Genomic DNA, 22,745 nt, shown 5'->3' on the forward strand with positions numbered 1-22,745 from the left:
GACATTTTACACCCCCTTTCCTTTTCATGAGAAACTCTCCCTGCTGTTTCCGGACAGCACTGTCTCCCATCTAAACTGGGAATTGTTGTAAAATGTGCAATCCAATGAGAGATCGGGTTTTGATTTCTGACAACTATCCCAGGATCAAAGCCATGGCTGCCCTCCAACACCTATGAAGTTTCACATCAAAGTCTACACCGAAAATTTATTTTGTTCCCACTCACCTTTCTTTAGTCCTGAGTTTCAGATGATGAATAACTTATTGGCATATTCAGATCAATCGCAAGAGCCTTGGGCCACAAGAGTTAGCATGGCAAGTTTAAGCAAAGTATGGTGTTGTTTAAATCCACCTTGCTATTGTTGGTCAAAGGAGATCTTGAGATTAACCCTTGTTGCATCCCAGAGTGGCCTGAATGGATGTGGGGGTCCTATATCTATTTATAGCCTCACAACAACCCTGTGAAGTAGGTTAGAGAGCATGACTGGTCCAAGAGCATCTAAATATGGAAATCTGAACTCCCATTTCCTCAACCAGTCAAACATACTAACCTTACTTTATGTTTCACGATGTGTATGTTACATTTTGGTAATATAAACTTGTAAACTCTTAATTTTCTGACTGGACTCACAGTGATTTTATACTAACCAGACGGAAGGACAACACAAGAAAAGATCACGAGTTAGAAAATAAGGCTGAGAGCAAACATCAACACAAAAATCTTATTCTCCCATTTTTATATTCCCTTTAAGCAATTTGCATCCTGCCCTTCAGAACTAGTGCTCTCGAGACAGCTGCCAGATTGCAGATTTCTCCCTTACTTCTTTTGTCCTCACACCAACTTTAGAGGATAGTTACTGCCAATGAGCCTATACTGAGCTTCATAGCTGACTGGGGATTTTAACTCAGGTCTCCGCGATCCTAGTTATTACACTACATCAGTTCTCAGAATGTCTACTGCCACGTTTTCTCACATAACAGCCTGCAAAATGGAACCTGCTTGAAGGGGTTCGTGATTGAAAAGTCAGTGGAGAATATACACACAAAATTTAGAACTTTTCTGCTTAAATTTTAAAAAGTAAAGAGTTATGTGGCCCACCTCTTTTTCTATATCATTTTCACTGTGCCTTCAAGGATCACCTAAAAATGTACCAGAGTGCATTTTAAATCTCTGAAGCGTAAGGAACCACTTGTCTACAGCCCAGAAAATAAGCCCCAAATGCCAATGTAATATAAACTGCAGACTCTTCACCAGGAGTTTACAGAATGGGAATCCCATAGTAGTCCATGCAGTGAATAATATGAAGTACCCCAGGTGGATGTTTTTTCTTGAAAACTCTAAGACCTGGGGAGTCAGAACTCTGCTGGACAGCCAGGGCCTTGTTCTCACTGAGGCAGTAAACTTTTATCTGGGATGTATAAATTGAGACTGAAAGTAGTAGCCCTTACATTATTGAATGTTCTTTTATATAGCTATCCCTGCATGTAGAAAACTAGCAGATCAGGGAGAAGTCAAACCTTCTCACTTTCTATATTCAGGGATATTTTCTCAAGAATGGAGGAGCATTCTGGGCCCCACCCCACCCCCAACAACCATCTCTACCCTGAGGTGGTCCAATCCTGTCAAACAGAAAGTCCTTACCTCCTAAGTGAGAGACAAGTACTTACTCTATTGATTCAATGCTCTTAAAAATTTAGGAAGCTTTCCCCCCTAAAATATAACAAAAATCTAACTTTAGTTCACTGTTTTAATACTTTTTTAAAAAAAAATAGTCTCATTATGATTGAATGCACATTTAAAAAGCTACCTGAGATTGACTGTGTCCTAAGAATGATTCCCTCCTCCCAGCTTGGCAGTTATTGCAGTTGAATAATCTTTGGCAAGGAGCATAGATTTTTGACAACACATTAAATGGCTTTTCATCTCAACGAGACAGGAAACTGTGTTCATAAAAATAAATTTAGCTTTTAGAACAGGTGAGCGCAATTGACAAATAAAAGTTAAATGAGCTGAGAAAGATGTTAGAAAGAAAGAGAAAGATTCAGCATATTACGTTGTCCTATCACCGCTGACAATTAAAAAGTAAGAGAAATTATAAATGTCTTATTTTTCTGTACTTTGCTATTGTCAACTAATTTGAGGCTGCAATTCTAAACTCACTTAGCCCTATGTGACTTTCTTCTGAGTACACATTAGTGGTATATTCATGACCTGTGCCTCCCCCTTTTGGGGGCTCCTATTTGTTCACTTAAATAAATGTTCAAAAATACAAGAGAGCTAAATGCGTAAGAATGAGTTAATCAATAACAACGTTTATTCTTTTAGTATTATGTTATTAAACAGTGCTTTTCATTCCTGATTAATGAAATGAACTTCATTAAAAGGAGGGAAATGAATAAAAATCCAAAGACAAGTCAATTTGATAGAATTACAAGCTTGGTGGATCAGAGGAATGCTGTGAGTGTAGTATATCTTGATTTCAGTAAGGCTTTTGCCTTGGTCAGACCACATCAGGAGTACTGTGCCCAGTTCTGGGCACCAAAATTTAAGAAGGATATTGACAAGCTGGAACGTGTGCAGAGGAGGGTGACCAAGATGATCAAGGGTCTGGAAACCAAGCCTTGTGAGCCATGGTTGAGGAAACTGGATATGTTTAGCTGGGGAAGAGGAGACTGAGAGGAGATATGATAGCCACCTTCAAATATCTAAAGGGCTGTCACACGAAAGATGGAGCAAACTTGTTTTATCTGGCTCCAGAGTCTAGGACCCAAACCAATGGATTCAAGTTACAGTGGAACCTCGGGTTGCGAACATAATCCTTGACGGAGGCACGTCCGCAACCCACAGCATTCACATCCTGAAGCGCCACATCTGCGCATGCACAAAGCGTGCTTTAGTGCTTCTGCGCATGCGCGAGCGGCGAAACTCAGAAGTAACCCATTCTGGTACTTCTGGGTTTCCCGTGGTCCGTAACCTGAAAACACGTAACCTGAGGCGTCTGTAACATGAGGTATGATGGTACAAGAAAAGAAATTCTGGCTATGCATCAGGAAGAACTTTCTGACAGTAAGAACTGTTTGACAGAGGAACAGACCCTCACAAGAGATGATGAACTATCCTTCATTGGAGATTTTTAAGCAGAGGTTTAAGCAGAGGTTAAGCAGAGGTTGCAACCTGTCATGTTGAGATCCCTGTACTGCAGGAGGTTGGACTTTTGGGTCACTTCCAACACCACAATTTTATGGTTCTATGATTCATAGATATTCATAAACTTTATACATGTTTCTTTGACCATTTTTTGCGCAAAATTGTCAGTTAACTTGTCAGACTTTTACACCACGTAATGCAGAACTCTATGGCAAGTTCAAGAACACAACAGCACTATACAGCATGTCAATGCGAGTTCATTGTTTGTAGTCATGTTTCAAAGTTGCGTGTGTAGGTCCCCAGGCCACCCCTCAAATAACTTCACACATAACACGTAATTTTTGTTTTGGTTTTGGGGCACTATTTTGGCCACAACTTTATTAAAATACAAAATCAGTGAGTGGTTGTTTAGACATTGGTTATGACTATCTGTCCCCCCGCCTGGGACAGAACTGACATCCCGAGGTCCGATCGGTAGCCAATAGAAGAGAAAGTCAAACTGGGGGTCATTTGAGCTAAGCGTCGGACCCACGCCGCTCACCCCAGCAGCTCCACGAAAGCTTGCCGGCCCTGGTCCCACGACAGGGATTCCCATGACAGGGATTGGGCGGCCCTGGTCCCATGACAGGGATTGGACGAAATCGTGGCAAGCCCCAGGATTCCTTTAACGGAATTCCCTTCAGCGTAATTGGAGGGGCAGGCACAGCCTATCCTGACCCCTCCACCACCAGCATATTATAACCAATGCCTAACCGCAACCTTACAAGTTGTGACGAATTGCTGAGTAGTAGGCAAAAACCAAATGGCACAGCCAATCACCAAATGGCAAAATTCCTACTAGGCCCCTGCTCCAAAGCAGACGACCCCATGACAGGCAAAGCAAGGTCAACCGGAAAAGAGGGCGGGCAGGCGGGCGATCCGATGCACTCTGCAAAGAGAAAGAGAAACCAGAGTGCACCAATATTTAAAGACTATGGTCCCACCCACCCAATTTGCAACATACAATTTGCCCCAGCAACCCGGTTACCCAATCATAGTGCCAGGCAACAACTATTAACCTGCCTGGCAACAAGAGGCCTGGCCTGGCGGCCCACACCGCAACACGTGCTCTCATTATTGGAGAACACGCTTTATCCTCTCAGTTAATGATGTATCCAATAACTTGGAGGTGCTGCTGTTTTCATTCATCCATTAATATCCCACATTTCTCCCAGCACAGGACCGAAGGTGGCTCACAAAATAAATTAGAATAGCTAATTTTTTTGCATGTCTATAAATCTGCAACAACAACAACAATTTATTTCTTGTACCCGGTTCATCTGACTGGGTTGCCCCTGCCACTCTGGGCTGCTTCCAACAAAGTATAAAGGAACACATCAAAATATCACTGGTATACATGCACAGCATTGCAAATTAATATTCTAATTCCTTAAAAGGCAGGGGAGAGATACAATTTTACATAGCTGCATGTATATTAGGGATGAACAGCCCCTACCAGCTTCAAACTAAACTGCGGGTTGAGTGTGGGAGAAAATGGATTAATTTAATACGTGTTCTTAGCCATGTTAGCACCAGAAAAGGTGGTCACAGAAGGGGCAAGTACAATTTCCAAGGGGCCAAAGGTATGAAAAGTGCCTTTCCTTCAAGCAGGGATGGAGAAGAAGTTTGTTTCATTTCACATTTAAAGGGGAATATACTTAATCCTGAACCAAGAAGTGAACCAAAACATGTCCACTGTTCAAAATTCACAATTTCCCAAATTTTGCAATGCAGTTTTTCAGCGAAGTAATGTTTACCAATGTGCCTGCACTAAGGTGAAATGTGCTTAAGAATACATATACAGTGGTACCTCGGGTTAAGTACTTAATTCATTCCAGAGGTCCGTTCTTAACCTGAAACTGTTCTTAACCTGAAGCACCACTTTAGCTAATGGGGCCTCCCGCTGCTGCCGCGCCACCACCGCATGATTTCTGTTCTCATCCTGAAGCAAAGTTCTTAACCCGAGGTACTATTTCTGGGTTAGCGGAGAAAAAATTGTGTAGTCACACTGAAATTTTGATGGGTTTTGATAGAGACTTTAAAAACAAATAAATCACAGACTGATGTGGAAATGTGGAGAAGTGTGGGAAAATTGAGAAACTGAGAGAAACTGAAATTGACAGATTCATCTCTTCCTACCTTCAAATAATCACAAGAATCCAGCAATGGATATAGATTGAGCTGCTTGTCTGGGGTTGTAAATATCTGCTTGATAATTTTGTTGTTTTTATTTATTATTATTTTTAAAATAATTTTTATTAAATTTTCCATTTAATAATCCAATCATACCTTAGCCCCTAATTTTGTTGTTTTTAAATGGTTTTTACTTTCAGTTACTGACGGCCTGGTGTGGCCAGGTGACCTGATGCCCAAGTGTTGCTTGTTTGAAGGAAAAAATAACAATACTTAGAAAAGCACCAGCCTTTGCTGACTGCCACTAATGAGCAGGACACTTTCCAGCGGTGAAGATCTCTGCTGCAAAGAATCCTCACACCTCAAAGCAAAATCAGCCTGAAGTGAGTGAGCATGTGTTCTAGAATATCACTCAGAAATACTTTCATGTCTGACTCACTCAAACTGGAGCTCTACGTTGACATTGTCATATGCTGATACATTGCTGAAGTTTAAAGGAATTCCTTTCGAAACCAAATGTTTGGCTGGCGATGAAAGGAAATCAAAGAACTTGTTCGGAGTTACATTTGATAATTACAGAGATAAACCCCCTCTACTACGCAATATATGCAAATAAAGTATTGCTATTAATGGAGTTAAATGCCTGTTGACGATAGGCCTTAAGCACCTCAGTCAAAGGTATGTCCCTTGATAGTCTAGTGGTGTTTTTGGAGAGAAACATGCTGTTTCCACTGTGTGCTCAACTCCATAGCCATTGAGATACTTGATATGGGACGGTCCTTTCTCAAATCCCTCTGCCAACACTGGTAAACCTTTCGTAATTTGCAAGGATTCAACTTCTCAAAATCCACACTCCGCCTTCTCACTACAGTGGTGCCTCGCAAGACGAAATTAATTCGTTCCGCAAGTTTTTTCTTCTTGCGAGTTTTTCGTCTTGCGAAGCACGGTTTCCCATAGGAATGCATTGAAAATCAATTAATGCGTTCCTATGGAGACCGCTTGCCAGGCTGGCGGTGCGGAGAAGGGCTTTTCTCCCCACCGCAAGCCTTCAGGACAGGTACGGGAACAGAGGGGAAGGCGCGCAGCGCTTCTCCTCTGTTCCCGGGGCTTGCGGTGGGAGGAGGGTTTTTCCTCCCCACGCCAACATTCAGAACAGCATTCTGAAAGTTGGCGGTGGGAAGGAAAACCCTCCTCCCACCGCAAGTCTTCAGGACAGCCATCTGAAGGCTGGCGCGGGGAGAAGGTCTCTCCGCCCCACCGCCAGCCTTCGGAGCAGCCATCCCAAGGCTGGCGGCGGGAGGAGGTCTCTCCGCCCCACCGCCAGCCTTCGGAGCAGCCTTCCGAAGGCTGGCGTTGGGAGGAGGTCTCTCCGCCCCACCGCCAGCCTTCGGAGGAGCCTTCCGAGGGCTGCCGGTGGGGCGGAGAGACCTCCTCCCGCCGCCAGCCTTCGGAGGAGCCTTCTGAGGGCTGCCGGTGGGGCGGAGAGACCTCCTCCCGCCGCCAGCCTTTGGAGCAGCCTTCCGAGGGCTGCCGGTGGGGCGGAGTGACCTCCTCCCGCCGCCAGCCTTCGGAGCAGCCTTCCGAGGGCTGCCGGTGGAGCGGAGAGACCTCCTCCCGCCTCCAGCCTTTGGAGCAGCCATCTGAAGGCTGGCGTTGGGAGGAGGTCTCTCCGCCCCACCGCCAGCCTTCGGAGGAGGTCCGAGGACAGTGGGGAAGATGCGCTGCACTTCCCCGCTGTCCCGGAGATTTCCCTATGGGCTTTCGTCTTGCGAAGGAAGCCCATAGGGAAATTCGTTTTGCGAAGCGCCTCCAAAACGGAAAACCCTTTCGTCTAGCGGGTTTTCCGTCTTGCAAGGCGTTCGTCTTGCGGGGCACCACTGTACATTGGAGACATGGCAACGCCTTTGCCAGAAGGCAAAAATGACCCTTTCAGAATTGAGGCTACAATCCTACGTCATTTTATCAGAGTAAGCCCAAGCTGGACCATAAAGAAGGCTGATCACCGAAGAATTGATGCTTTTGAATTATGGTGCTGGAGGAGACTCTTGAGAGTCCCATGGACTGCAAGAAGATCAAACCTATCCATTCTGAAGGAAATCAGCCCTGAGTGCTCACTGGAAGGACAGATCCTGAAGTTGAGGCTCCAATACTTTGGCCACCTCATGAGAAGAGAAGACTCCCTGGAAAAGACCCTGATGTTGGGAAAGATGGAGGGCACAAGGAGAAGGGGACGACAGAGGACGAGATGGTTGGATAGTGTTCTCGAAGCTACCAGCATGAGTTTGACCAAACTGTGGGAGGCAGAGGAAGACAGGAGTGCCTGGCGTGCTCTGGTCCATGGGGTCACGAAGAGTCGGACACAACTAAACGACTAAACAACAAGAAGAAGCCCATTTAACATAATGGTGCTTGCTTCTGACAAAATATTCATAGGGATCACACACTTTATGCTTATCTTAGGTCAGGGTGCTTTCCAAATATTGCTGGACTATAACTCCCATAATCCCTGAACACTGACAGTGCCAACTGGGGCTGATGGGAAGTCCAAAACATCTGGAAGGCAGCACATTGGCTTTCCCAGATTCATGCTTTGGGAACGGTTACCACATCACGACTGTTTTATGGTTCTGTTCCACCTGCAGTCACACACAACCAGCTGCTTTTGAGAACAATTGGCCCTGGATGAGGAGATGCATCTCTTTTCACATGCAAATATAAATCAAGGAATGGGGGATATATGAACCTCCAGACATTGTTGAACCACAATTCCCATCACCCCTCACAATTGGCCTTACTGGCTGGGGTTTATGGGAGTTAAAAGGATTGGCCTCCACAGTCACCTACAGATGTACCACTAAGGCTGTGTTCATTGAAGACCATCTTACTCAGCTACAAGTGATCGCCAAAGAAGAATGAGCAGATGGGAGTTGGAGTCCAGCAACACCTGGCAGGACAGAGGTTTCCCACCCCGATTTAGCTATTGCACTGTGGTCCAGGTGTGTGTCTTCATCTGCAAACAGGCAGCAAGGTTGGCTGTGATCCTAGTGAGTGGGTGGAAGACCACCAGGAGTCCACTTGTAAGTTGCTACACACTTCTGCTTTCTTTTTTTTTAAAAGATATTTATTAAGATTTTATATAATAGAACAAACATACAACAAAAGAAAAGATACATCAAAAAGAAAAAATACATCACAAAGAAACAGAAAAAGACAATAAAAACATAAACAAGAAAAATCCAATTTTTAACTTATTATCTATATAACCTTCTTTCTTGACTTCCTCACATCTCCCTTTTTTGTATTCCCCTTTACACAATCAAGTTCAGCAACTTCTAACCCTCTTTCAGACCTCATTTATAATTATATATTTCAACCTATTATGTCTCCAATTTTTCTTCTCTTTTCAAAATCAATTTTTACCTATTCTTTGTAACTTAAACCCTTGTGCTATTTTGTTTAAGTTTGACATAATATTACTCTGGTCTTTTCCCCCTTTTCTTTTTAAGAATTTTTGCATACTCCTTTTAACTATATCACTGATGCCATATTCTCTTTAAATCCAACATCATTTTAACATTCAAACATTTTACAATGTTTCTGCAAGTAGTCTTTAAACTTCTTCCAGTCCTCTTACATCGACTCTTCTCCCAGGTCTCGGATTCTGCCAGTCATTTCTGCCATCACACTTCTGTTTTCAAAGAAGAACAAGATTAGAAGCAGTGTAGTGGTTAGAGCAACGGTAGCCAATGGAAACAAACCAAACAATGACCAGCCTACAGATAGGTAGCCGTGTTGGTCTGCCATAGTCAAAACAAAACAAATTCCTTCCAGTAGCACCTTAAAGACCAACTAAGTCAGTTCTTGGTATGAGCTTTCGTGTGCATGCACACTTCTTCAGATACACTGAAACAGAAGTTTCCAGACCCTTCTATATAGTGAGAAGGTGGGGAGGGGTATTACTCAGAAGGCTGGTGGGATTGGGTGATTGGCAGATAGCTGTGATGAGCCTGTTGATAAGATAAGACCTTGGATTCTTATCTCATTATACATGACAAAGCCATTTTTCACCTTCTCACCCCTTGCTTTTTCCTGCAAGACCTATTGCAGTCGTTAAGAGTCGTCAACAGGCTCATCACAGCTATCTGCCAATCACCCATTCCCACCACCCTTCTGAGTAATACCCCTCCCCACCTTCTCACTATATAGAAGGGTCTGGTGACTTCTGTTTCAGTGTATCTGAAGAAGTGTGCATGCACACGAAAGCTCATACCTAGAACTGACTTAGTTGGTCTTTAAGGTGCTACTGGAAGGAATTTGTTTTGTAATGACCAGCCTGTTCCTCCTTACGTACTGTGTAATCTTATACAGTTCTACTCAGAAGGAAGTCTCATTTGAATTCAATGGGACTCACCCCAGGTAAGTGAGTATTGGCTATGAGCCATCGAAAGCAGATGATCCAGGTGTAGCTGTTTGCCATCAACTTGCAGGCTGTACAAAAAGCGTTTGGTGGTGACTTTTTGTCTAACCAAAGAGCACACCCATGACAGGCAGCCTGGTGAGCATTTGATGAGCCTGTTTCATAGCACTATCCCTTCTGTTTAATTGTGGCATCTTTCTTTCTTTCTTTTTGAAAAAAAAAATATTTAGATAGAAACATGCCACATTTATTTCTGACAGATTGCACTTAAAAAGCTTATGGTTTGTTTATAGCATACCAAAAGCATTGCTGTTAATGTAACATTTCATGCCTAATGAACCAAGACTTCGCTCCAAAGAGACAATGACGGCAAACATTGCTTTTTGTCACACTTCATTTCCCCCTCCCCATGTTTTATGGCTCTGCCCATCCTTGCCTCCGCAGACAAAATAATGGCAGATTGACAAGTCAAATCAGTGAGATTATGCCTTCGTATGATAAATCGCCAATAACCATAACATTCATTCAACAGCTTTTAGGGCAAAGAGATTATTACTGCGGCATCAGGATTCTGAAAAACATACACAGACTGCAAGGCTGCAAGGCTATGCACATGAAAGCGGGTGAAAACTCAACTGGATGCAGTAGAATTTGCTTCTGAGTAAATAGCCATAAAGGGACGCAGGTGGCGCTGTGGGTTAAACCGCAGAGCCTAGGACTTTCTGATCAGAAGGTCAGCGGTTTGAATCCCTGTGACGGGGTGAGCTCCTGTTGCTCAGTCCCTGCTCCTGCCAATCTAGCAGTTCGAAAGCACATCAAAGTGCAAGTAGATAAATAGGCATTTCCGTGTGCTGCTCTGGTTTGCTAGAAGTGGCTTAGTCATGCTGGCCACATGACCCGAAAGCTGTATGCCGGCTCCCTTGGCCAGTAAAGTGAGATGAGCGCCGCAACCCCAGAGTCGGCCACGACTGGACCTAATGGTCAAGGGTCCCTTTACCTTTACCTAAATATCCATAGGATTGTGCTGTTAATGTGATGGATGTAATACCCAGTCCAAGACAAGTTTGAGAGATTTGTTCTTTGCTAATTTCAGTATGAACTGACCTAGTCCACATTGTCACCACCCACCTAACATCTCAAGGACCGCCTCTCTCCATATGAACTGATCTGGAGCCTGTGATCACCATCTTAGGCCCTTCCGCCCCCTTCATGAGAGGTCCAGAGGGTGGCAACATGGCAACGGACCTTTTCTGTGGTGGGACCCAGTTTGTGGAATGCTCTCCCCAGAAAGGCTCGCCTGGTGCCCTCATTACATATTTTTAAACTCCAGGTGAAAACATTTCTCTATAATCCGCCTTTGGCTGATTAGCATTCTGTGGCCTTTTAAATGTGGTTGTGGGGTATTGGTTTGTTTTTGTTTTAGTATGTATTTCGTGTTCTCATTTTGTATTTTTATGTTGTGAACCATCCTGTGATCTTCAGAGAAGTATACAAATTTAATAAAATAAATAAATAATGGCAAAGGGCATCCAGAGGAGGCAAAGGGCATCTTAATGATGGGCAGGTTCATGCGGAGTCTTTTAAAGAGCATTTTGCATTGTGCCTGGAGATGGACAGGAAGCCAGTGAAGCTTCAAAACCTCGGAGATGTGTTCTAACCACTCGGTCCCAGTTGTAGTTTCCTTGCTAGTTTTTTAAAAAAACCAATTGAAGTTAATAATCAATCTTCAAATGGCCTGTTGCAATACCGTAATCTGGACCTTAGTAGTGCATGGATAACAAACATTCACCTATTGAAAGCTACTTTGTGCCGCCACCAGGGATGGGCGACTGACCATTTTGTTTTCTCTGCTTCTTATATTTCTAACCTTAAGTTCAGTTTTCCACATTTCCTCATCGGTTAGTATTTTTTTAAAGTCCTCATGAAGGTTCATCAGCATTTCAGTTCAATTTTTTCCTAATACACACATTTTTGCAAATGTCAATCACAGTTCAGCAATATTAGAATCGGGAAGAACTTGCAATTCTATTTTTATTTTATTTTTAAACCCTCCCACAAGTCTCTATTCAGCAATGACGGTGTCAGTAATAGGATGGCAAAATAGGACGAATGAGAAGCCCATGAAGTAAAAGAGAGCAATAAAGCTTAGAAAAGGAAAGCACAGGCTGGAGACATGAGGCAGTGGAGAACAGAGACTCTGAAAAGGAGTCCCCATCATGAGCCTGCCTATAATACTGATGAATAATTTGTAAAGGCACATGACATGCCCAATAAATTACAACAATTTCTTCTATTAACCGGTACTTAGGCTCCTAGTAAAACAACTTTCCTGGAAAAGTAATGGTTGGATTTGTGCAGGAGCTACACTCTGTAATTTAATAACACTTGAAGTTCCTAAGGGCAGGCAGAGAGTAGTTATTACCTACCTGTTCCTGAATTGGAGATAATTATCATCTTTACTCACTGCTCTAAACTAACTCTTGACTTTGTCCTCAAGCCAATCTTGTTGGTTCGGGGGGGGGGCACAGTTCTTGAAGTTGCATGTGTGTTAGTGAGTTTGGGGAACATACTCAGGTATATGGCATATTATGGAACACTATTTTATTTACAGTTTTAGTCACCTTGCAGAGGGGGCTGTTCTTGTTAGCCTTAGTGATGTGGATACTTCCCATGACACTTGCAAATGTCAAAAGTTACTATGGATGGGCAAATTTGTTCGTTTAGATTTCTCTGTTTCTCATTTTTTCCTCAGCTTTTGCACTAAAAAAGGTAAAAAGGTAAAAGACCCCTGGACGGTTAAGTCCAGTGAAAGGCGACTATGGGGTTGCGGCGCTCATCTCTCTTCAGGCCGAGGGAGCTGGCAATTGTCCACAGACAGCTTTCCGGGTCATGTGGCCAGCATGACTAAACCACTTCTGGTGCAACAGGACACTGTGATATAAACCAGAGTGCAGGGAAACGTCATTTACCTTCCCGCCACAGTGGTACCTATTTATCTACTTGCACTGGCATGCTTTCGAACTGCTAGGTTGGCAGAAGCTGGGACAGAACAACGGGAGCTCACTCCGTCATGGGGATTCAAACCGCCAGCCTTCTGACTGGCAAGCCCCAAAGGCTCAGTGGTTTAGACCACAACGCTACCTGCATCCTTCTATACTACCCATGCCCTGAAAGTGTGTACATTATCCTCACATCAGAAGGTGTAAATGTTGCATTTTGGAAACAACAGTGCTGTCGGTGGGACAGGAACTATGGCACAGCTGCACTCTTTCTTCAAATGGATTGTGTAGAATTTTATAGTTTGACTGAGGGTAGGTTGGCAGGTGGCGAATAGCTTCAACTTGTGGTGAAAGAGATGGACTAAATGTCCTCTTGGACATACTGCCAGATTCTATGGGGGTGTGAAGGCACAATGTGGCCACCTTCTTTAAATCTCTCTGCCAGGGACATTTAAATAATCATTACCCTTTTCACATGCTTAAATTGTTTCTGTTTTACTGTGTTGCATTGATGTGCTGTTATTTACCACCCTGAGAATCCTCAGATTTGAAAAACAGTTTATTAACAACAACAACAACAACAACAACAGTAACAGCAGCAGCAGCAATGACAACTTCCACCACCATCCTCAAATGTTCATTTTCCACCCAGGGAATCCAAATATAACTGAATGCCAGATTGGTAATTTGGATCCAGAATGATTATGAAAGAAATTGACAGGGAGCTTCATCATCATAAATATCTCATTTGTGTGGTGCTGTTGCAGAAGTGATGCAAAAAGACTGTGTTCTTTCTATAGCCAATAGTGAATTAATGCCTCACATACATGACTCTCTTCAAAACACTGGACTGCTATGACACTAAACTCCTGCAAGAATGGTTCCTCCATTTACTTCAGTGGAGCCAGCAATTCGCTTTGCATAAACAGAGCAACACTCCCCACAGAAGTAAATGGGGACATCTTTATGGGCCAGGGATATTGATGTCTATAGCACTCCTATATTCACAGGGAGTCACTGGATTTGGGCAAATTAAGCTCTAGACTCCTCCAGCACTGTAAATCTGGCCATATTTCATCTTTCCATCACTATATGGAACTGTTTGATCCATGTATTAATCAAAGGACTGTAGGTGGTGGTTTCCTGGGCTACAATGAGAACTCATTCCCAGATAGTGACCTACTGTTGTTAAAGCTCCGGATTCAGAGCTATAGTAACTTCTGGGCACTATTCTGCTGATAATGTGGGTGCTCAGTAGTACACACACCAGGAAAATCATAACTTGGAGAAATTTTCCTTCTAGGATGGTTGCACAGGAGCAAAATTTCCTTGTGTCAGAGAAATCTTTGATTCAGAAGGAAGAACCGGTGTTGTTATAAAGATGAAATTGTCACCCACTTGAAAGGCATGCCATGGATTTCAATTTTATAACACATTCCGCAGTGTAATGCAAGTACATAATTATCTGTCAAAGCCAGAGAATTTAAAGTTTTCACGAAAGCTGCATCATAATATAATGCTACTGTCATAATAGCTATTGTGATGTTCTCTCCAAAGCTCTTTTCCACTTGGAAGTATAATAGCCACTGAATAATACTCTAGCACCAGCTCATTTAAGCCTGAAACAGATGTTTAACTGAAGGAGAATAATGTTTAAGAAGGATTACAAACTGAAACAGGAAGTATTTTGTGCCAAAAGATTGTGCTTAATGTCATTCATGATGTTGACAATACACTGAAATTGATGTTTCAGACAAAGGTTTGCTTTTCATTTATTTGCGATGGTTTCTCCACATTATTATAGAAATCATAATACCTACAAATACCCACATAGAAATGCTTAGAAATGTGGGCTAAATAGTCAGACACGCCCATTATTGGGGCGATTTTGTGAAAATGACACCTGGACAAACATTGAGCAGCCTTGTCTGTCATCAGGCATAGAAACTGATCAGAAAGGTCAGAGATTCAGCAGACTCCACAGAGATTCATTATGATAATATGTATTTAACTCATTCTGTGCAATCCCTCTTTGATCTGGATGGTAGATACAGCTATAGGACTATGTGTGGTATATATATTTTTGGTAAAGGTTCTATCATCTTTGGGGATTCAAAAATAGCTGGGGAAATTGAAAGGGCACCATGAATGGACCCAATCCACAGAAAGTTAAACAGCTGAAACCAATGGGACATTTTCACCATGACTAATCTGAACCCCATCCCATTTAGCACAACTGATCTGCTCTGGATTGTAGGCTTTCTAGAAAGTTGATTTACACTTATTTTTATTTGTTCCTTCTGATTTCCACAGTGTCACATCTACCAGCCCAAATGGCAGCCAATTCCGAACAGAATTCCAGTCCCTGGGGCTAGTTCACACACACACACACACACACACACACACACACACACACACTATCTCATATCTGTGCAGGTGAATGCCTCCCCATTTGGAAGCATTGTATCTGCGTGGGCAGAAGACAGGACCAGACTAAGCCCATGGACAGTTGCTTGTCATAGACCCCTAGGGGAGAGATGGGGAATTATAATAATAATAATTTATTATTTATACCCTGCCCATCTGGCTGGGTTTCCCCAGCCACTCTGGGCAGCTTCCAACAAAGTATTAAAATACAGTGGTCTGTTAAACATTAAAAGCTTCCCTAAACAGGGCTGCCTTCAGATGTCCTCTAAAAGTCTGGTAGTTGTTTTTCTCTATGGCATCTACCTTCTCGGGTGCCACTACCGAGAAGGACCTCTGCCTGGTTCCCTGTAATAGCTTCGCACAGTGAGGGAACCACCATTCCTCCCCCCCCTTGCCCCTGTTGCAGCCTCATAACCCACATCCATATAAATAAATGAAGTGAAGCTCACTTGGATGGACTGTAACTGGGAAAACTGGGGAGGATGCAGTTCTTCCCTTGCCCTGGGATGGTTCTCCCCTTGAAGAGGAAAGGACCACTGCTGAAACAGTCCCCCAATTGGATTCACAATCAGGTGCAGTGACGTGAAGGCTGGGAGAAACCTGTAGGAAGATATATATCTACATGCTGCTTAAAGGACAATATATACTATACCAGCGTTAAGGACAGTAATAGGAAGAGGCATCAATTGTACATTTTAGGATGAAAATTACAGAGAGGTATACTGGCAAGTAACAGCAAAGTATGCAAATACTGTTAAAAGTTCGGGAGAGCTTCAATTTTTGGGTGGCTTTTCCATCCCTTGCTGCGCCATCCTCAAAATGCCTACAAGAAATCTAAAGAAGACATTTCTTTGAAGCTCTTCTATTAAGCTGGTTGTTTGTTAAATGCCATGTTGTTTTAACCTGCAGCTACTTGGTTGGTGTTTAGCTATTTGAATAAGCACTTTGGCAGGGAAGAAACCGGGATGTTTTAAGAGTGTTTTCTCTCCCTGTGAGTTGCTTCTTTCAAAAACCCTTTCCTATTTAAAAATCCTCCTTTTGTTTTTCTGCAATTTCGACTCTAGCTTGTTCTCCCCTTCTCCCTCCTTTTGAAAATGCTCGCCCCTTTGAAAGTTCCCGTCTTTCTAAAATGCCAGAAAAGTAAACAACCAAATGTGGAAGGATGCCCTGGCCAGACAATGAAGTCTCCAGCGAGTGTTTCTAAGTTAAGTGCTTCTTTCAATGTCGCCATTTCTATAGGTCTGGTTAAAAAGGAGCGGGGAATGCCCTTCATCACGACACCTGTGTCTCGGCAGATGATGGATTTGTTAGGTGTTTGATTGGGAAGGACTTCACCATCTCATACTGTTTAGTACATATTATTAAAATAAAAGAATTTGCATAAAAATTAAAAAATGAGGGCATAGCCAGTGCTGCGGCTCCAGTAGTAGAATGGACTTCCATGCATACAACATAGCTTGCTTTTTCTCTTTTGTCTTCTCCAGCCCCAATGTGCTTTCAAAATCAGCTCTGGGGACCCCCCAGAGCTGATCAGGGTGGTGGGGGGGAATGAGAGGAAATGGAAGTCATGTTGCACCAGCAAAACTCTACATGCAGAGCCTTGGAGACAACCCTTAAGCTGCCGTGCTTGGAAGTCACTGGAGAGGGTGATTTCAAAGTGAAAAAATGAAGGTGGATTTCACTTGGAGAAGTTTTTAATATGTTGGTGAGCTGCTGCAGGGAGAACCAGTGGATTTCTTTAGCTTGGAGAATCTCCTGCATAACGTTATAGATGTTAAGATCATGGCTGATCACGTTTGGGCAGCAACATTGTCAAAGTTTGTAAAGTTTCTGTGGGATGTGAAACACAGAGCAGTCAAGAACAACATCCCTAGAGTGGACATAAAAAGGGGGTGTCTGGATCAGCCAGTCAGAACTTCCTGCTTCCTCCTAGGCTGGGACAGACTTCCTCTACATGTGACTAGAGGTGGGCATAGCCTCACCTATGCAGGTAACAAAATACCTCAACGGAGGCCGCCATCTCTCTGACCACATTCGTCGAAGAAGCAACATCTGTTTAGCCAAAGACAAAGGAGCTATCTCCTTATGGGATAGTTTCCAGGTGTATATTACTTTTGTAGCTTAAGTCTGCCTTCTGGGATCCATTTGTGAACAGAATGTGAGTGAGTAAACTCTTTTTATATACCTTTATAGAAGACTGTGTCATGTCTATCTTTTTATAAGGGATTAAAGGGGAAATTACCAAGGAAACTTATTTTAGAGGCTTTAGCGAGCCTGAGCAAACGCATCTGCTGTGCAAGTTTTAAAGGGGGAATGTTACTCTGCTAAAATGTAGAACTTGTTAGTTAGAAAGGATACAATCAAACAATATATCCTCTCCTGCATCCCTGAACATTCCCACAGTTTCAAGTGGGTAATGCTTGAGAATTATTTGCCTGAGGACTGGTCTGATTAAAACTATCAAAGGAGATTCTGCAAATATGCCTAAAAGCAGCATTGTGGTTGGTGTGATTGCCTTCAAATATGATTTTTACAATGGAAAAATGTGCGTGGTGTGAATACTCACAAACAAGATGACCTGGAAAACTTGTGCAAAAAACCTTGTGTCTGAACGCATCTCAATACCATCATTTTATCCTAAATACTTGAGCAGAAGTAGGGATGTAGGAAGGCATCACTTTCTATTCTGCCCTGTATTCATCACCTGCAGCACTGTTTCCACTCTGCTGCATTTCATCTTCCTCCAAAAAACTATGTCTGTGGTGGCAAAATTACATAATTACATATATTATAATTACGTTGCCATTACACTATTCCACCCCATTCATTTCAAATGCAAAGGAAACACAGTGCAAATGGAGAAAACATAATCAATTATCTATTGTTTGTGGACCTAAAGCAACAACAACAGCAGATGCCCATTGTATTCACTGGATTGATTTCCATTCCATATTCCCTTTTCTGTTTTCATTGGTATCTCAAGAAGCAAGTCCCATAGACTTGGAACGTAATGAAACGTATTTTCATCTAAGTGCCCTCCAGATCACAGCGTTGAGAAAACACATTTGGTTCCACTGTGATCCATGAGACTTTGCTCCAATCAACACTTTGACCACATGACAGGCCTAGTTGTGAAAAGCCAGTTCTGGAGAGGAACTGTTAAATGTGGGCTGGGTAACAAAGGCAGCCAAGCTAGGCAAACCTTTTGCATGGCCTTCAAAGTGGACAGATTGTAAGACCAACGAAAGAGCTTGTGGGCAGTTTCATCTTTTATCATCTCAAGTCATCATACCTAAATTCTATGGACCAGAAATCCTGATACATTTGTCATCATACATGATCTCAGGACCTTTTGTGGTAGACATACTTTGTCTCATTATCCTGTCCCTGGTTTTGCCAGCATGGTATCTCCTCTTCCTCCCAACCATGCTGTCGTTGGGAAGGGGAACTGGGAGTTAACTACTGTCGCCAGATGCTTACCTAACCCACCCTCTCTGCTTCACATGGCCTGTGCTAACAGTCCTCGATAAAGAGAATTGTCATTGTTAGAGCTGAAGTAGCAGAGATGACATTTCAATTTGCTTCGAGCACACGCAGGGAATTCATGTCAGTGAGAGTCCTTTTCATCTTTGGTTTAAAAGGAAAGCGGAGGGCTGTAATTCCCACCAGGTGCAGACACTGATTGGGTCTGGGTCATGTTCCTGGAAACAGGGAAATGTGAAAACCAGCTGAGAAGTGGGAAGGCACACGTGTGCGCCTTTCCCAAAATCTAATTAGCAAACGATGTCTTCTCCTCTGCGATGGAAAGTGCAGAGCACCTCCATAAAATATCCGTGAGGTCTGCAGGACATTTTGGCACCTACACGGAAGTTAATTAGCTAATATTTGTAAAGTGCTTTGAAGAAGAGAACTTCTACTGAAGTGCTATGTTTTATTAGCTGAAGGGGGCAAGGAGAGAACAAGTGGAGACGTACCAAAAAGGAGATGGGAGGAAATGGGTCCTGACATTCTTTTGGTGGGGCTTTGTGTACTCCATGGATACATTCAAGCCTGCCATTTAGAATGGGGCGCAGAATGCATCTTTCTGAGAATCTTGTAATAAAGAAAAAAGGTTTCTAGTCCTTATGGATGTTAAGACATGCTTGAAAGTACACAAGCTCCCTGATGAAATCACAGAAATTGAATGCGGGAAGATGGTGTTCTCCTACCCTTGCCTTGCTAATACAGCAGCACCTCTTGTCTGCTACATTTTAGGCCCCAGATCCCCAAACCTCACCCCAGGTGCCCTAAGATGGAGGAAAACATACATTTGGATTGGATCAGGGTGCAACTGCCAAGCTACCAAGGGGTATAGTTTGGCCAGAGCTGTCATCAAATAGTGTCTGGTGCACAGCACTGTATGGAGCTGCCCATAATCCACTGGAGAGGCAAACTAGGAGCCCAGGAGGTTCCCATATAGCCACACCTTTAGGGAAGTTTCAGGTGTATGGGACAATGATAGTTATTCCAATGTTTTCATGATAGGTATGATAATGTCTGCTTTGGCTAGAGAAGACCAGCTCCTCCCAGGCAGTTGTTAGCAACACGGAGAGCTTTCAGTCAGCCACCATTCCTCAAGTGGTGTTCCCCAAGTGGAAATCAGCTTCTGAAGTTCATCCTGCCAATAATGGCTTCAGTCAGACATAGGCTAATACTGTGAACTCACTTGTCTATGTGGCCCAGTAATTCTTATTAGTATTAGGCAAGCGACTTTGCTGCATTGTTTCCAGCATCCAACTTTTGTTTTGGCAAGCCTCAAGTCTATTGGCCTATAATTAGACCTGACACAGGTCCTGATTTGGCCCACAAGGCCGTTTCCCCCCCCCCAAGTTATGCCCACCTGCCCCACACCTGACCTCTGACCTGGTGTCAAAGTGGTCCATTGGGTTTGGGGGTAACCCAAGATCTGGCCCACCAGAGGAGTTCAGTTCCCCATCCCTGCTTTAACACATAGTTATGCTATGTATAATTATCTTGAAATGACTGAATCTGTTAATATTTTGGTAACATTTTCATATAAATTTGTTTTAAAAGTTTTGCTTTTATTAGTATTTTTAATGTTCCTTTTGAGTATGCTTTTGTTATCTACATATTTTTTTTATAAAAAATATTCTGGACTTGATCCCCCAAACATTGTTGGAGTACAGCTTCCATCAACTCTGATGGCTTGCTAGGCTAATGGAAGCTCAACATCTGGAGAGCCACAAATTAACCATCCCTGAACCAATCTAACAGGTAGTGACTCTGAAAACCTCAAATAGAGAGCTCTACCAGCCTAGGTCTTTCAATCACAGATGCCACAGATTAAACCTAGGATTTTCTTAGTGCCAATATAAACTAACACTCAGCTGGGGGCTATCTCCTGCCAAATCTGGGTAATCAGGTGGTGAGGGAGGTGGAATGTGGCCATGCAAGAATGCACATTTCACTATTTCTGAAGTTGCTTTTATTAGTGCTTTAAAGGTTAAAAAAAAAAAAAAATCCTCTTGAAATTTCTTATTCCATAGACCTAAAGAACCATTTGGGGACACTCAAAGGTGGGTAACAAAAATATTGGATCTTATCGGACTATAAAGGGGAGGCTATCATTTCTCTACTGCCACTACTCTTATCAGTCCAGTTCAGTCCAGCAAACAACATACTGGAAACCACTGTATTGTTTTAGCCAACCCTTTTTGTTTGATTAATTTGGCATCCTCTAGAGTCTAGCACAATAGAGGATTGATTTTGCAAACTGAAGAAGGGGTTGATATTACTAACTAGTGTGCAGTTTTCTGCATATAGGACTGCCAGTTCCCTCCTATCCAGTCTTGGAAGGGCTGTATTAAGACCAACCATAGCATTTGTTGGGCTATCACAGTGATTTAAGTTAATAATAATAATACCTCCCTGTTTTCCCAAATAAATGGGAAGTTCAGTGACTGCATTTCATTTTTAAAAATGTTAATTTGTTTATGTGTAGTTTGATGTCTGGGAGGGACGCGGGTGGCCTAGGACTTGCCGATCGTATGGTCGGCGGTTCGAATCCCCGCGGCGGGGTGAGCTCCCGTCATTTGGTCTCAGCTCCTGCCCACCTAGCAGTTCGAAAGCACTCTTAAGTGCAAGTAGATAAATAGGTACCGCTTTATAGTGGGAAGGTAAACGGCGTTTCCGTGTGCTGCGCTGGTGCAGGCTCGCCAGAGCAGCTTCGTCACACTGGCCACGTGACCCGGAAGTGTCTCCGGACAGCGCTGGCCCCTGGCCTCTTAAGCGAGATGGGCGCGCAACCCTAGAGTCGGACACAACTGGCCCGTACGGGCAGGGGTACCTTTACCTTTACCTTTAGTTTGATGTCTAGACTCTCACTGAAACCTGCCAACCCTGTAGGGCAATGATAAGAGAGATGTTCACATTTAATGAATGTACAATCTTTGCTCATGTATAGTTGAGCTGTACACTGGTAGTTATTCACATGCAACATTCAAAAGAGTGCACTGTCTGTATAGCTGTGTACACAACAGCTGAGATCTACAAATGCTGTCCCACTGACTGCTGAGCATGTCCTCACTTTCTCCAAATGTTAGAGGGTGAGTGCCTAAAGTGGAAAGCTGTTTCTACTCTTGTAGGCTCCCCATGTGATCAAGAACCTTTGGTTCTCAATGGTTCTCCTTTTATAGATTCCCTGAGCAATGGAGAACAAGCTGCCCACCACAGAAGGTTGTCCTCCAACTAGCGGAGATGACAGGAATGGCCATGGGGAATGGAAGAAGACCAAGCGTGCTTGTTCCTGCTGTCCCGCACTGTGTATTGACGTAACCCAGAATGTGTGCACCTGAATGAGACTGATTCTTTCATGTCGTGAAGACAGTACGATGTCACAATGCTATTTCTGACATGATGATGTCACCAGACGTCAGCAAATGGATCAGCCAATCAGTAACACAAGGATGCTACTGAAGGCCAATGAAGTTGTTTTTAATAAGCAGGTGGGCATTTTCCCAAGGAGTGCCCAAAATCACCGGAAGAAGAAAATGTTGCTTAAAAAAATGTTTGCAAAATGGTGTTTTGACACAGCACTATGCAATATTTATATACCCTGTTAAAAAAAAAAAAAAGAGGACACCAACAATTGTCCCCTGTCATTCAACTCCCACCCCTCTCCATGTCTGACAGGGAATCTTAATCAAAGACCCAAAAGAATAGAGCAGCTAATTTACCATTTGCCATTGCCCGAGGGGGAAGAAAATGTATGACTTCACAGATCTGGCAGGAGTCACGCTGCACCATGCCAAGTTTGATCAGACTATTTCAGTGGTTCAGCATTCTAGAAAGCAAGCACTAAGGACTCAAAGTGATGTTGACTCAGCCATTTGCTTGCTGCCAGGGAACGTTAGCAATTTCTAAACGCCTTCGATTCTTCCATAATGAAAATCCATTTAGACAAAGCCACTTCCACGCACTGCTCATTTTCATTTGGCTCCCGGAGCCTGGCCTGTATTGCTAAGTGAGGATGCAGTCATCTCCCTCTGACATCATAGGCACACAAGGAATTATCTTGTTTGTCTC

This window comes from Podarcis erhardii (genome assembly GCF_964252035.2).
Source record: "Podarcis erhardii genome assembly, chromosome: 12".
Lineage (NCBI taxonomy): Eukaryota > Metazoa > Chordata > Lepidosauria > Squamata > Lacertidae > Podarcis > Podarcis erhardii.